Genomic DNA, 17,029 nt, shown 5'->3' on the forward strand with positions numbered 1-17,029 from the left:
CCTTTCTTAATAAAAACCCTCAAGAATGTTGGGATACAAGGAACATACATCAATATCCTAAAAGCCATTTATGAAAAGCCCACAGCTAATATCATCCTCGATGGGGAAAAACTGAGAGCTTTCCCCCTGAGATCAGAAACATGACAGGGATGTCCACTGTCAGTGCTGTTGTTTAACATAGTGTTGGGTGTTCTAGCATCAGCAGCCACACAACAAAAGAAAATCAAAGGCATCAAAATTGGCAAAGATGAAGTCAAGCTTTCACTTTTGGCATATGGCATGATACTATACAAGGAAAACCCTGGAGACTCCACCAAAAGTCTCCTAGAACTGATACATGAATTCAGCAAAGCTGCAGGATACAAAATCAATGTAAAGAAATCAGTTGCATCCTTACACACTAATAATGAAGCAACAGAAAGACAAATAAAGAAACTGATCCCATTCACAATTGCACCAAGAAGCATAAAATACCTAGGAATAAACCTAACCAAACATGTACAAGATCTGTATGCTGAAAACTATAGAAAGCTTATGAAGGAAATTGAAAAGATATAAAGAAATGGATAAACATTCCATGCTCATGGATTGGAAGAATAAATATTGTTAAAATGTCAATACTACCCAAAGCTATCTACACATTCAATGCAATCCCAATCAAAATTGCACCAGCATTCTTCTCAGGGCTAGAGCAAGCAATCCTAAAATTTGTATGGAACCACAAAAGACCCTGAATAGCCAAAGTAATATTGAAAAAGACCAAAGTGGAAGGCATCACAGTCCCAGACTTTAGTGTCTACTACAAAGCTGTCATCATCAAGACAGCATGGTATTGGCACAAAAACAGACACATAGACCAATGGAATAGAATAGAAGCCTCAGAACTAGACCCACAAAAGTATGGCAAACTCATCTTTGACAAAGCAGGAAAGAATATCCAATGGAAAATAGTCTCTTTAACAAATGGTGGTGGGAGAACTGGACAGCAACATGCAGAAGAATGAAACTAGACCACTTTCTTAAACCATTCAGAAAAACAAATTCAAAATCAATGAAGGACCTGAATGTGATACAGGAAACCATCAAAACCCTAGAGGAGAAAGCAGGAAAAAACCTCTCTGAACTCAGCCGCAACAATTTCTTACTTGACACATCTCCAAAGGCAAGGGAATTAAAAACAAAAACGAACTATTGGGACCTCATGAAGATAAAAAGCTTCTGCACTGCAAAGGAAACAATCAATAAAACTAAAAGGCAACCAACAGAATGGGAAAAGATATTTGCAAATGATATATCAGACAGAGGGCTAGTATTCAAAATCTATAAGGAGCTCACCAAACTGCACACCCAAAAAACAAATAATCCAGTGAAGAAATGGGCAGAAAACATGAATAGACACTTCTCTAAAGAAGACATCCGGATGGCCAACAGGCACATGAAAAGATGCTCAACGTCGCTCCTCATCAGGGAAATACAAATCAAAACCACACTCAGATACCACCTCACACCGACCAGAGTGGCTAAGATGAACAAATCAGGAGACTATAGATGCTGGCGAGGATGTGGAGAAATGGGAACCCTCTTGTACTGTTGGTGGGAATGCAAATTGGTGAGAAGCTCTGGAAAGCAGTGTGGAGGTTCCTCAGAAAATTAAAAATAGACCTACCCTATGACCCAGCAATAGCACTGCTAGGAATTTACCCAAGGGATACAGGAGTACTGATGCATAGGGGCACTTGTACCCCAATGTTCATAGCAGCACTCTCAACAATAGCCAAATTATGGAAAGAGCCTAAATGTCCATCAACTGATGAATGGATAAAGAAATTGTGGTTTATATACACAATGGAATACTACGTGGCAATGAGAAAGAATGAAATATGGCCTTTTGTAGCAACGTGGGTGGAACTGGAGAGTGTTATGCTAAGTGAAATAAGCCATACAGAGAAAGACAGATACCATATGTTTTCACTTTTATGTGGATCCTGAGAAACTTAACAGAATTCTATGGGGGAAGGGGAAGGGAAAAAAAAGAGGTTAGAGAGGGAGGGAGCCAAAGCATAAGAGACTCTTAAAAACTGAAAACAAACTGAGGGTTGATGGGGGATGGGAAGGAGGGGGGGTGGGTGATGGGTATTGAGGAGGGCACATTTTGGGATGAGCACTGGGTATTGTATGGAAACAATTGGACAATAAATTTCATATTAAAAAAAAGAAAAAGAAAATTATGGAATAATCAAAGAAGAGCAGTCATCATTCAAGTTATTTTTGCCATTGAGAAATTACACTAGGATCAATAAAATCTCAGAAACAGTTTAAAAATTAAATGTATGCCTCCACATCTTTTCTTCTTTTTTCTCCCTTTAATTTACTACTTTGCTCTTTATGTGAGATTATCCTAAGCAAAGTAGACTTTTTAAAAAATAGATTTTTGAGAATTTGAGGAACACTTAATTTATAGAAGTGCTTGTTTATCTCTAAGCATTTTTGGTAGGATTATTTTAAGGTATTTTATAAATTAATTTAGTAATATAATGCAAATACAGAAAACGCCATATACAAAACATACATGCATTCATATATATGTAACATAAACATGCATACATAAACCTAAAGACATGCAAAATAGTATTTAATATCTTTTACTCTAAAATATAAAAGCAATCTCACTGGTTTATCTCTAGTTTATATTTTTATCCGAATTGTGCTTCTGGCAAATGAGCAGGCAAGTAATATATATATTTATAAATTTATATATTTACTGATGTTTGTGAAGGAGATACTTAATATGTTTATTTGCTTAGAAATGTAATCTGATGTGGGCTAGGACGTAAACAGTAGGCCAATGACTGAGGAGATATCTAACATCTGCTTGGATGTCTCTCAATCCTATCTTAGTGGAGAAAACAACCAGGTTTGTTTCCTAATATTATTTTTTTCTCTTTTCAGCCTCAGGTGATTTGTTGGGGTGGGTGATAGGTCTCTTTCCCATTTTGAGACATTAATAGAGGGTAGGGGCCCTAAAGTTCAAGTGACTGTGAGATCTGAGGGTCTGAGGTGGAAAGGGATAGGCTGGCTGAGGGACAGAGGGTTAGAGGAAGGGCTTCAAAGTGGTCATACAAAAAAAAAAAAATAATAATGGAACCAGAGGAAAGACCCAATGCATTAAAATGAGAAACTTCTAGGGGCGCCTGGGTGGCGCAGTCGGTTAAGCGTCCGACTTCAGCCAGGTCACGATCTCGCGGTCCGTGAGTTCAAGCCCCGCGTCAGGCTCTGGACGATGGCTCAGAGCCTGGAGCCTGTTTCCAATTCTGTGTCTCCCTCTCTCTCTGCCCCTCCCCCGTTCATGCTCTCTCTCTCTGTCCCAAAAATAAATAAACGTTGAAAAAAATTTTTTTTTAAATGAGAAACTTCTAGAAGATGGTGGGCTAAGAGATTCTCAAGCTCACCTTGTGCATGAACACACCTAGATAACAGACACATCAGTACAAATAACCCAGAAAACAAACCAAAGAGTGGTATAAATGACTTTTTACAGTGATTCATAGAGAGGAGGCCACATCAGGAAAAGTAGGAGGGGCAGAGATGTCGGTGAAAAATAAACTCCTAGCAGGACTAGACACAAAAAAGCAGGGAAACCACAAACACAGAGAATAGAGAGGAGCTGACTCAATACCAGTCACCAAAGACACAGAGGAATTGCCCTGGGAAGACGAGTCCCCATAACATTTGCCTTTGAAAACCAGTGGGCCTTAACTTTATGGGTTTTTGCAATCATCTGGGATTAACTCCAGGTACTTTAAAAATCATCAGGCTTAACTCTGGGAGAGCCCAAGGGCCAAAGAAAACTGAGCCCTACCCTTAAAGACACAGTATTACAAAAAAATTTGCCAAAATATAGAACCAACCATCTGAAAGCACCTTGGGTATAAAAGAAGGAGATTTACTTACTAATCTTAGTATGTGTGCTGGAGGGTCAGGGATATTTAGAGAACAAAGAGATATGGCCAGTGTCATTTCTCTTCTGCCCCCAAGCTTAGATAGCTGGACACGGAGCCAGCAGGAACACTTTCCACCTACCTTACAAATATCACACTTTCTCCAGAGGATTAAACACATCCAACCTGCCACTCAGTAGGTGTCACTCCAGATCATCCCCTGCTATGACTCATCCTGCAAGCAACCCTGGCAGGGAGAAGTGATGATCCAAAGTGACTCCCCCCAGGACAGGGGGAGATTGCACACACACACACACACACACACACACACACACAGCTCCAGGAGCCAAACCTTATAATTGCAGTGCGGAGAGAATGCACTTCTGATCCGTATATCTGCAGCCCTAGAAGACAGACTTGGGGGCAATCATCTGCTCTGACTTCTAGCTGCACCCGCCAACAAGTATCTCTCAGGAAGAAACACAGTGAGATTATCCTGCAATTCTAGGTAATTGCATCCCTGAAAGATAGAATGGGGACAGGCAGCTGGTCTGACTTCTGACACCACCCAATTAAAAACTTCTATGGTGGCACCAAACTGACACTTTTTACAGCTGAGGGACCATACCTGGCCTACAACAGGCAAAGTGGGAGCACCCACGTACATAAAGCAACTATTACAGATGTAAAGGGGAAAAAAAAGGTAGTATAAATATTGTAGAGGACTTTAACACCCATTTACATTAATAAATAGGTCATCCTTGGGGCGTCTGGGTGGCTTGATCAGTTATGCGCTCAACTTTGGCTCAGGTCATGATCTCAGGTTGTGAGTTTGAGCCCCGCATCAGGCTCTATGCTGACAGCTCAGAACCTGGAGCCTGTTTCGGATTGTGTGTCTTTCTCTCTGTCTGTCTTTCCCCTGCTCAAGCTCTGTCTCTCTCAAAAACAAACATTTAAAATTTAAAATAAATAAATAAATTAATTAATTAATTAATTAATAAGTCATCTAACCAGAAAATCAACAAGGAGACAGTGACTTTGAATGACATATTTCATGGGATGGACACAACAGGTATATCCAGAATACTCCAGCCCAAAACAACAACATACACCTTCTCTTCCAGTGTACATAAAACATTTTTGAGAACAGATCACGTTAGGCCACAAAATAAGTCTCAATAAATTTTTAAAAAATCAAAATCACATTGTGCATCTTTTCTGACCACAGTAGTATCTAACTAAAAATTAATCACAAGAGAAAATCTGAAACAGGCACAAATACATGGAGGTTAAATAACATGCTACTAAAAAAGTAATGAGTCAACCAAGAAATCAAAGAGGAAACAGAAATAATACATGGAGACAAATAAAAATAAAAATAAAAATAAATGGTCCAAAATCTTTGGGATGCACCAAAATCCCTTTTATAATTGCACTAAAATAATATAATACCTAGAAATAAGCTTAAGTAAGAAGGTGGTATATCTATACTCAAAAACTATACAATGTTGATGGAAGAAATTGAAGATGACACAAATAGATGGAAGGATATTCCATGCTCATGGATTGGAAGAACAAATGTGAAAATGCCAATACCACCCAAAGCAATCTTCAGATTTAATACAATCCCTATCAAAATGCCAACAACATTTTTCACAGAGCTACAATAAATAATTATAAAATTTGTGTGGAATGACCAAAGACCCTGAGGAACCAAGGCAATCTTTAAAAAAAAAAAATTTGAATGGCTAACATTAACAACTCAGGCAACAACAGATGTTGGCGAGGATGCGGTGAAAGAGGATCTCTTTTGCATTGTTGGTGGCAATGAAAGCTGGTGCAGCCACTCTGGAAAACAGTATGCAGGTTTCTCAAAAAACTAAAAATAGAATTACCCTAGGACCCAGCAATTGGACTACTAGGCATTTATCCACAGGATACAGATATGCTGTTTCGAAGGGACATATGCACCCCCATGTTTATAGCAGCACTATCAACAATAGCCAAAGTATGGAAAGAGCCCAATGGATGAATGGATAAAGAAGATGTGGTATATATACAATGGAGTATTACTCGCCAATCAAAAAGAATGAAATCTTGCCATTTGCAAGTATGTGGATGGAACTGGAGGATATTATGCTATGTGAAATTAGTCAGTCAGAGAAAGTAAAAAATCATATGACTTCACTCATTTGAGGACTTTAAGAGACAAAACAGATGAACATAAGGGAAGGGAAACAAAAGTAATATAAAAACAGGGAAGGGGACAAAACAGAAGAGACTCATAAATATGGAGAACAAACTGAGGGTTGCTGGAAGGGTTGTGGGAGAGGGGATGGGCTAAATGGGTAAGGGGCATTAAGGAATCTACTGAAATCATTGTTTCACTATATGCTAACTAATTTGGATGTAAACTTTAAAAAATAAAAAATAAAATTAAAAAAAAGAAAAAAATTAAAAAGGTTTATTGTTTTTGAGAAATAGAGACAGAGTGTGAGCAGGGGAGGGGAAGAGAGTGGAAAACACAGAATCTGAAGCAGGCTCCAGGCTCTGAGCTATCAGCACAGAGTCTGATGTGGGGCTCAAACTCCAGACCCGTTAGATCATGACCTGAGCCAAAGTCAACCAACAAAGCCACCCAGGCGCCCCAAGCCAAAGCAGTCTTAAGGAAGAAGAACAACAACGGAAATCACAATCCCAGATTTTAAAATATACTACAAAGCTGTAGTAATCAAAACCATATAGTGCTGACACTAAAATAGACACATAGATCAATAGAACAGAAAGTGAAGAAATAAACTCATACTTTTTTCCTTTTAGTTTTTAGTTAAATTGCAGTAAGAATACTGTGTAATACTAGTTTCAAGTGTACAATTCAGTGATTCAATACTTAATGCAACGCCTGGTGTACATCACAAGTGCTCTCCTTAATCCCCACACCTATTTAACCTTTCCCCCCACGAAACTCCCCTCTGGTAACCATAAATTTGCTCTCTATAATTAAAAGTCTGTTTCTTTGTTTTCTTTTTTCTTGTTCTCTCCTGTAATCGCTTGCTCTGTTTCTTAAATTACACATGTGAGTAAAATCATAAGATATTTGTCTTTCTCTGGCTGAATTATTTAGCTTAGTGTAATACTTTCTAGCTCCATCCACATTGTAGCAAATGTCAAGATTTCATTGTTTTTCATGGCTGAGTAATATTACATTGCATATGTATACCCCATCTTATTTATCCATTCATCACTCTGTGGACACTTGGGCTGTTTCCATAATTTGACTGTTGTTGATATTGCTGCTCTAAACATTGAGGTGTATGTATACCTTTGAATTAGCATTTTCATATTCTTTGGGTAAATACCTAGTAGTGCAATTTCTGGATCATAGAGTAGTTCTATTTTTAACTATTTGAGGAACCTCCATGCTGTTTTCCAGAGTGGATACACCAGTTTGCATTCCCACCAACATTGAAATAAATTTCCCCTTTCTCTGCATCCTCACCAACATCTATTGTTTCTTTTGTTGTTAATTTTAGTTATTCTGACAAGTGTGAGGTGATGTCTCATTACATTTTTGATTTGTAGTTCCCTGATGATGAGTAATGTTGAGCATCTCTTCATGTGTCTGTTAGCCATCTGGATGTCTTCTCTGGAAAAATGTCTATCCATGTCTTCTGCCCATTTATTCACTGGACTATTTGTTTTTTGGGTGTTGAGTTTAAGAAACTATAGATTTTGGATACTAACCCTTTATCAGATATGTCATTTGCAAATATCTTCTCCCATTCTGTAGGTTGTCTTTTAGTTTTATTGACAATTTCCTTTGCTCTGCAGAAGCTTTTTATTTTGATGGAGTCTCAGTAGTTTATTAATGCTTTTATTTCCCTTGCTCTGGAGACATATCTGGTAAGAAGTTTCTATGGCCAATGTCAAAGAGGTTACTGCACATGTTTTCCTCTAGGATTTTTTTAAATGTTTACTTATTTTTGAGAGAGAGGGAGAGAGCAAGAGTGGGGGAGGGGCAGAGAGAGAGGGAGACACGTAATCTGAAGTAGGCGCCAGGCTCTAAGCTGTCAGCACAAAGCCCAATGGGGGGCTCGAACCCATGAATCATGAGATCATGATCTGAACCAAAGTTCGATGTTCAACCAATTGAGCCACCCAGGCGCCCCACTCTTCTAGGATTTTAATGGTTTTCTGACTCACATTTAGGTCTTAACCCATTTTGTAGTTATTTTTGTTATGGTGTAAGAAAGTGGTCCAGTTTCATTCTTTGTCATGCAGCTGTCCATTTTCCCCAAAACAATTTGTTGAAGAGACTGTCTTTTTTCCCACTGGATATTCTTTCTTGCTTTGTTGAAGATTAGCTATCTAGTTGTGAGTTATGTTCCGCATTTTATATTCTATTCAATTTATCTGTGTGTATATTTTGGTACCAGGGCATACCATCTCGATCACTACTGCTTTGTAATCTAACTTAGATTACAGAATTGTGATGCCTCCAGCTTTGCTTTTTTTTTTTTTTTTTCGAGTTTGCTTTGGTTATTTGGGATCTACTATGGTTCCATACCAATTTTCAGATTGTTTGTTCTAGTTATGTAAAAAAAGATGTTGTAATATTGTAATAGGAATTGCATTAAGTGTACAGTTTTGGGTACTATAGACATCTTTAATTTCTATCATCAGTGTTTATAGTTTTCAGAGTACAGATTTTTTTTTTTTTTTTTTTTTTTTTTTTTTTTTTTTTACCTTTCTGGTCAGGTTGATTCCTAGGTATCTTATGGTTTTTGGTGCAATTGTTAATGGGATTGATTCCTTAATTTCTCTTTCTGATGCTTCATTATTGGTGTAGAGAAATGCAGCAGTTTTCCTCACATTGATTTTGTATCCTGTGACTTTACTGAATTCATGTTTCAGTTCTAAGCATTTTTGGTGGAGTCTTTCAGGTTTTCTCCGTGGAGTATCATGTCTTGTGCAAATAGTAAAAGTTGAGTTCTTTGTCAGTTTTAATACCTCTTATTTCTTTTTGTTGTCTGATTGTTGTGGGTAAGACTTCTAGTCCTCTGTTAAATGACAACGGTGAGTGGACACCCTTGTCTTGTTCCTGACGATAGAAGAAAAGCTTTCATGTATTCCCCACTGAGGATGATATTTTCTGTGGTTCTTCATGTATGGCCTTTATTATGTTGAGGTATGTTTCCTCTAACTCTAGGTTGTTGAGAGTTTTTATCATGAATGGGTATTGTACTTTTTCAATACTTTTTTCTGCATCTATTGAGTGATTATATGGTTCTCATTTTTTCTTTAATGGGGGCATATCACATTGATCGATTTGCATATATATAACCACCTTTGTGGCTAGGTATAAATTCCACTTGATTATGGTGAATGATTCCTTTAGTGTACTCTTGGATTCAGTATTGCTAGTATTTTACTGAGAATTTTGGCATCCATGTTCATCAGGGATATTGGCCTATGATTCCCTTTTCTAGAGGGGTCTTTATCTAGTTTTGACATCAGGGTAATGCTGACTTCATAGAATAAATTTGGGAGTTTTCATACCTTTTCTATTTCTTGGTATAGTTTGAGAAGCATAGGTATTAGGTATTCTTTACATGTTTGATAGAATTCACCTGTGAAGCCATCTGGCACTGGACTTTTGTTTGTTAAAAATGTTTGAATATTGATTCAATTTCTTCACTGGTTATGGGTCTGTTCAAGTTTTCTATTTCTTCCTCTTTCAGTTTTGGTGGTTTGTATGTTTCTAGGAATTTATCCATTTCTTCCAGATTGCCCAATTTTTGGTATGTAGTTATTCATAATATTCTCTTATAGTTGTTTGTATTTCTGTGGTGTTGGTTGTTATTTCTCCTTTATCATTTGTTATTTTATTTATTTGGGTTCTTTCACTTTTATTTTTGATAATACTGGATAAGGGTTTATCAATTTGATTAATTATTTCAAAGAACTAGTTCCTGTTCTTATTGATCTGATGTGTTGTTTTTAAGTTTCCATATCATTTATTTCTGCTGGTTTAGGCTTAATTTGTTGTTCTTTTTCTAATACTTTAGGTGTAAGGTTAGGTTGTTAATTTGAGATTTTTCTTTCTTCTTGAGGGAGACCTGTTTTGTATATACTTCCCTATTAGGATCACTTTGTTGCATCCCAAAAGTTTTGGACCATGGTGTTTTTATTTTCATTTTTTGCCATGTACTTTTTTTTTTTCAACGTTTATTTATTTTTGGGACAGAGAGAGACAGAGCATGAACGGGGGAGGGTCAGAGAGAGAGAGAGGGAGACACAGAATCGGAAACAGGCTCCAGGCTCTGAGCCATCATGAGCCATCAGCCCAGAGCCTGACGCGGGGCTCGAACTCACGGACCGTGAGATCGTGACCTGGCTGAAGTCGGACGCTTAACCGACTGCACCACCCAGGCGCCCCTGCCATGTACTTTTAAAATTGCTTTGATTTCCTGGCTGAACCATTCATTGTTTAATAGCATGTTATTTAATCTCCATGTATTTGTGGTCTTTCCATTTTTTTTTTTTCTTGTGGTTGACTTCAAGTTTCATAGCATTGTGGTCAGGAAATATGCATGGTATGATTTCAAAATTTTTGTACTTGTTGAGGCCTGACTTGTGACCTAGTATGTGATCTATTCTAGAGAATTTCCCACGTGCACTTGAAAAGAATGTGTACTCTGAGTTTTTAGGATGGAATGTCCTGACTATATCTGTTAAGTCCATCTGTTCCAGTGTGTCATTCAAAGTCATTGTTTTCTTGTTGATTTTCTGCTTAGATGATCTGTCCATTGCTGTAAGTTGGGTGTTAAAGTCTCCTATTGTTATTGTATTATTATCAATGATTTCCTTTATGTTTGTTACAAACTGTTGTATATATTTGGATGTTTCGAGTTATGGTAATAAATATTTACAATTGTTAGATCTTCTTAGTGGATTGTCCTCTTTATTATGATGCAGTGCCCTCTTTCATTTCCTGTTACAGTGCAGGTTTGTACAGTACTAGACTTTGGTTTAAAGTCTAGTTTGCCTGATATAAGTATTGCTACTCCGGCTTGATTTTGACATCCTTTTGGCTGATAAATATTTTTCCATCTTCTCACTTTCAACCTGCAGGTAACTTTAGGTCTAAAATGAGTCTCTTGTAGGCAGCATAAGGATAGTTGTTTTTTTTTTAATCCAGTCTAAAACCGAATGTCTTTTCATTGGAACATTTAGTCCATTTACATTCAGAGTAATTATTGATAGGTATGCACTTAATGACATTTTATTACTTGTTTTGTCAACATTTCTGGAGACTTTCCCTGTTCTTTTCTTATCTACCCTCCTCACTTTTGGTCTATCCTACCCACTCAAAGAGTCCCCTTTAATATTTCTTTCAGGGCTCTTTTAGTGGTCAAGAACAATTTTAGTTTTGTCTATGAAACTCTTTATTTTTCCTTCTATTCTGAGTGACAGACTTGCTGGACAGAGTATTCTTGGCTGCATATTTTTTCTCATTCAGCTTGTTCAATGTATCATGCGACTCACTTCTAGATTGCCAAGTTTCTGTGGAGAGATCTGCAGCTATCCTTATGGATCTTCCCCTGTGAGATAGGGACTTCTTTTGTCTCGCTGTTTTTAGGATTTTTCCTTATCATTATATTTTGCAGACTACACTATGTCTTGGTATTGGCCTGCTTTTGTTGATTTTGATGGAAGTTCTCCATGTTTCTTAGATTTGGACATCTGTTTCTTTTCCCAGATTACAGAAATTTTCAGGTATTATTTTCTCAAATAAATTTTCTGGGCCTTTTCTCCCTTTTTTCCTGGGATTCCTATAATACAAGTATTATTACCTTGATGGAGTCACTGAATTCCCTAAATCTGTTCTTTTATTCCATTTTTCTTCTTTCTTTCTTTGTTCAGCTTCATTATTTTCTATTATTTTATTGTCTATTTCACTTATTCATTCCTCTGCTTTTACTATCCTTGTTTTCATTGTGTCAAGCCTGTTTCAAATCTTGTTATTGTACTTTTCATTTCTGACCGACTGTTTTTTAACTGTGTGTGTGTGTGTGTGTGTGTGTGTGTGTGTTAAGGGTCTCACTGAAGTCTTGCATTCTTTTCTCAAACAAAACGAGTATCCTTATGATTCTTGCTTTAAATTCTCCATCAGATATATTACTTCTGTTTCACTTAGGTCTCTGGCCATGACTTTATCTTGTTCTTTCATTTGGGATGAATTCATCTGTCTTCACATTGTGTCTAAGTCTCTGTCTTATTCTGTCTAGTAGAAAACTCCTTGAGGGTAATGGCTTTATGAAGAAGAGATCATATAGTGTCCACGGCCTGGCACTTCTGTGAGTATCTCTGGTGTGTGCTGCATGCACTCTGCTGCTGTGTTTTGGCTATTCTATGCTTCAGGCCCATGGTTTGCAGAGGCTCTCCTTGTCTAAAGTGAGCAATGTCTGGTCCTTAGTCAGAGGGTGGAGAGTTTTAATGAGGTGTGTTATGGTCTGCTTGTTAAATGAGACTTGATATTACTTCCATTAGAACTGAAGCCTTGCTGGGATGCATGGATGACTCATTCAGTCAAATATCTGACTCTTCATTTTGGTTCAGATCTCATGATGATGGGATTGAGCCCTGTGTTGAGTCCTGCATCAGGCTCTGTGCTGACAGTGCAGAACCTGCTTGGGATTTTCTTTCTCCTTCTCTCTCTGTCCTTTCCTTGCTCTTTGTTTTTCTCTCAAAATACATAAGTAAACATTTAGAAAAAAACTGAAGCCTTGCAGAACTCTCTAGTCCAGAGATGTGGTGTGATCAGGATCTTCTTCTGTGTCTTTTGGGGAAGACGCCTTCCATGTTGGGATTGAGGTTAACTTGACAAGAAAGGGAAGTACCAGCAGAGTGCAGGGGTGTGGGACCAGATGCAGACAGGTTAGGCAGCTTGTGTTGGCACTGTACTATTTACTTCTGGTTGGTAACTCTGTGTTTATGCTGAGGTGGGGGGAGAGGGGGTGGCGGTGCAAGGGAAGGGCATCAGCCACTGGAGAAGGGTCTCTATGATTGTTGCTCCCAGGGAAGCACTCTGAAAAGAGTGAACAATCTCTCCCATGTATGCCCCAGATATTTTTCTGATTGTCATTTCCACATTGCGTGCCTCCATGTTGCCTGCTCCCCTTCTCTCTAAGAGCAGTGCAGTGCCCTCCAGCATCTATCCCAGCCAAGCCTGCTGACTTTTAAAACTTCAGTCCTTAGGTATGTGGTGTGGGCAGGAGCATGTGCTGGTCTTCTTAGGTAGGATTTTGCATGGTGGGACTGAGGGAGCTTTGCCAGACCACAGAGGCTTGGGACCTGAAGCAACCAGGTGTCTTGGCGGGGCTGATCCTTGCAGGTGGATCTGCACTTATACTGAGGGGTAGGGGATGGAAATGGTGACATAGGCCCCTTTACCCCCATAGGGTTGTCTGTGTGAATGTCATATCTCAGTGATGCTCTCCAAGAGGAGAAAACAGTCTCCCCCATTTTTTTGTCTCAGGTGGTCCTCATATCTCTACCTCCATGCTGTCTGCCCCCTTTAGTTGTTTTCCTGCCTTCTCTCCTGAAGTAGGGCAGTGTCCTAAAGACTTTATCCCAGCCAAGACTGTAGACCTCTAAAACTCCAGTCTTAAAGCCCCACTCGTTGCAAGAACTCACAAAAATCAGCCCTTCTTGTTTTTCCAGCCAAGGTTTGTGCAAGTGTTTTCCTTGTGTGTTACCCTGTGTGCTCCTCTCTTGCTTTCCTTTCTCTGTGACCTTGGCTTCCTCCTGTCTGCAGCATCAATGTATCAATCATGTATCAATGTATCAATCATGATACATTTCTATACATTTCTTCCTCAAACCGTGTCTCTGCACATTCTACCTTCTTTGATGTGGCTTCTTTCTCCTTTTAGTTGTGGAGTTTGTCCTATCAGTATTCAGATTGATTTCTTGTGTATTTAGAATGATTTCATAGTTATCTAGTTGTGTTCAAGAGAGGAGACAAGCCTAGGGTTCTACCACTTAGTTTCACCTCTAAACTCATGCTTTTATGGTCAATTAAACTAAACAAGTCAAGTATATACAATTGAAAAAGACCATTTTTTCAACAAATTGTGTTGGGAAAACCAGATTGCTACATGCAAATGAATGAAACTGAACTACTTTCTTATACTATACACAAAAGTAAACTTAAAATGGATTAGAGACCTGGAGTCATAATTCTCAAAGAAAACATAAGCAATCATCTCTTTGACATTGGCCATGGAAACATTTTTCCAGATATGTCTCCTCTGGCAAGGGAAACAAAAGCAAAATTAGACTATTGGAATTACAAAAAACAAAACAAAACAAAAAACACCTCTGCACAGTGAAGGAAACCAACAACAAAACAAAAAGGCAACCTACTGAATGGAAGAAGATATTTTCAAATGATATATATGATAAGGGGTTATATCCAAAATATATAAAGAACTTATAAAACTCAACACAAAAAAATAGGTAGTCTGATTTAAAAATGGGCAGATGACCTGAATAGATATTTTTCCAATGAAAACATACAGATGAACAAGAAGCTAATGAAAAGATGCTCTACTTCATTAATAATTAAGGAAATAAAAATTAAAATCACAATAGGATATCACTTTATACCTGTAATATCTGAGATCGAAAACACAAGAAATGATAAGTGTTAATGATGATGTGGAGAAAAACAGAACCCTTGTGCACTGTTGTTGGTTATGAGATTGGTACAACTACTATGGGAGACAGTATGGAGGTCCCTCAAAAAAAAATAGAATTACCACGTGATCCAGTAATTACACTACTGGGTATTTACCTGAATAAACTGAAAACATTTATTTGAAAAAAATATATGCATCCCTATGTTTATTATAGCATTATTTACAATAGCCAAGATATGGAAGAAACCCAAGTGTCCATCAATAGAAAATGGATAAAGAATATATATATATATATATATATATATATATATATATCCATGCAATGAAATTTCACTCAGACATAAAAACAATGCAAACTTGCCATTTGCAACAACGTAGATGGACCCAGAGAATATAGTACTAAGTGAAATGTCAGTCAGAGAAAGACAAATACTGTACTACTTCATTCATATGTGGAATTTAAAAAATGATACAAAGAAAGAATCAAAAGAGACAAATAAAAAGACAGACTCAAATACAGAGAACATAGTGGTTTTTTCAGAGAGGATATAGGGAGGTGAAATAAAGGGGATTTAGAGAACACTTACCTTGATGAGCACTGAGAAATGTGTAGAATTGTTGAAATATTACATTGTGCCGTTGGAACTTACATAAAATGCTATGTTAATTATACTTGAATTAAAGAAAGAATTAAAATAAGGATGGAAGAGCAGAGGTGATGGAAAGGGTGAGATTTTAGAGGAACCATGAAGAAATGTTTCCCAGTGTGGTCATTAAAGTTCCAAATCATCTTTAGTAAAATCATGCCAGGAAGAAAACAGAGTTGGTGGAGTGTATCATCACCAGAGATTTTACAAGTTTTCAGTCTTCTGAGAAGCTGTTCTGTTGTAAACTAGTTTTACCATATATATTTATCAGCAAAGAAAGTTGGGACTTTAACACATCTTGTGCTTTCCTGGGATCTAACACAGCTATTTAGAGAAAAGCCTAGGACTTTCACCTTCCTCTGTTTGTCAGGAGCTATAACTAAGGTGTAGAGGTTACACAAAATATTATGAATTAAAATCTGTTCCTATTAGCTCAAAGGACGGTTGTCTGGGTAATGTTTTAGGAGTTGAACTCACCAAAAGTATCCCTGATCAGTCAGAATTAAAGACAAAGTCTTCCAATGTGCACAGTTATGGTCTTGGGTAAGCTGTCTGGAGCTCAAATAATGATTCTAATCAATCCAGTTAGGCATTATAACTGTTAAGAAAAACCAGATTTTAAAGAGGTAAAACAGATTTTATTCAGAACTGTTGACAGAGAGGGAAAAATCTCTGTATGATAATCTCAAATGATAATTTATAGCCAAGGAGACTGGTGGGCTTCAATATATGGAAAATATTAAGAGGAAACATCAAGGTTAAGGGGAATTCTGGCTAATGTGACCTAGCATGGTTCTTTCTAAATACAGGCTAGGTGACATCAAACATCATCTATGGATGGTGGGTTAGATATCAAAGGTGGTCAGACTTGGATAATGAGAAACCCTCGCTAAGGCAACTTAAAAGGGTTGATGCTATCAATTTTACAAGGACTTGCACAGATAGTCCTAGGGAAAGTTTCAGGTGCTTTACTAAAACTTATTGAAGCAAAGAATCTGCATCAAAACCAAAGGTAAATGAGACAACTACTCTGTGATAATATGTCTGGAATATAGACTATCCCTTAGTGGTCTTTTAGAATTACCATGCCTTATAAATATGGTTAATGAAAAATTAGAACAACCAAATTCCACCAGAACTAGTAATGGCCCAAAAATTTTTTGGAAAAAAATATAGATTTGAGTCAATTTAGCAGGTAAAGAAGAACAGCAGCTGAAGTGCTTCCTGATGTAAAAAGAATTCACTACAGTAATAGAAAAAGGTAGTGATAAAATACCACCCATTATCACATGACCGATTACAAATAGAACTGCAACTGTTATGAGTATTTGTTCCTTATTTTTATGAATATGTTTGTATGTATACATGTATTGATAGTCAGTAAATGTCTTTGTTTTCTATCGTTTTTTATTCCCCATTATGTAACATGAGATGTATTGACTTCATATACTATTGCGACTTCATATTGAGCATTGCGACTTTTACATCATACTATTTTTAATAGAATATCTACAAGAAGAGTAAACAACACCTGATAACTCTAACTCCTGTTTGAGGGAAGAGTTTAGTGTGTTTTTGTTAGTGTGCAGAATACTTCTATCCTGATAAATAGTATGATAACCTTGTCATTGTCTTTACTGGGAAATAAACATGGTTTATGGTGATATTTATAGGTGTCAAGATGAAAAGGGGTGGACTTGTGAGGTTAATTTCATATGTCAGCTTGACTGGGCTAAGG

This window comes from Leopardus geoffroyi, chromosome B3 (assembly GCF_018350155.1).
Source record: "Leopardus geoffroyi isolate Oge1 chromosome B3, O.geoffroyi_Oge1_pat1.0, whole genome shotgun sequence".
NCBI lineage: Eukaryota > Metazoa > Chordata > Mammalia > Carnivora > Felidae > Leopardus > Leopardus geoffroyi.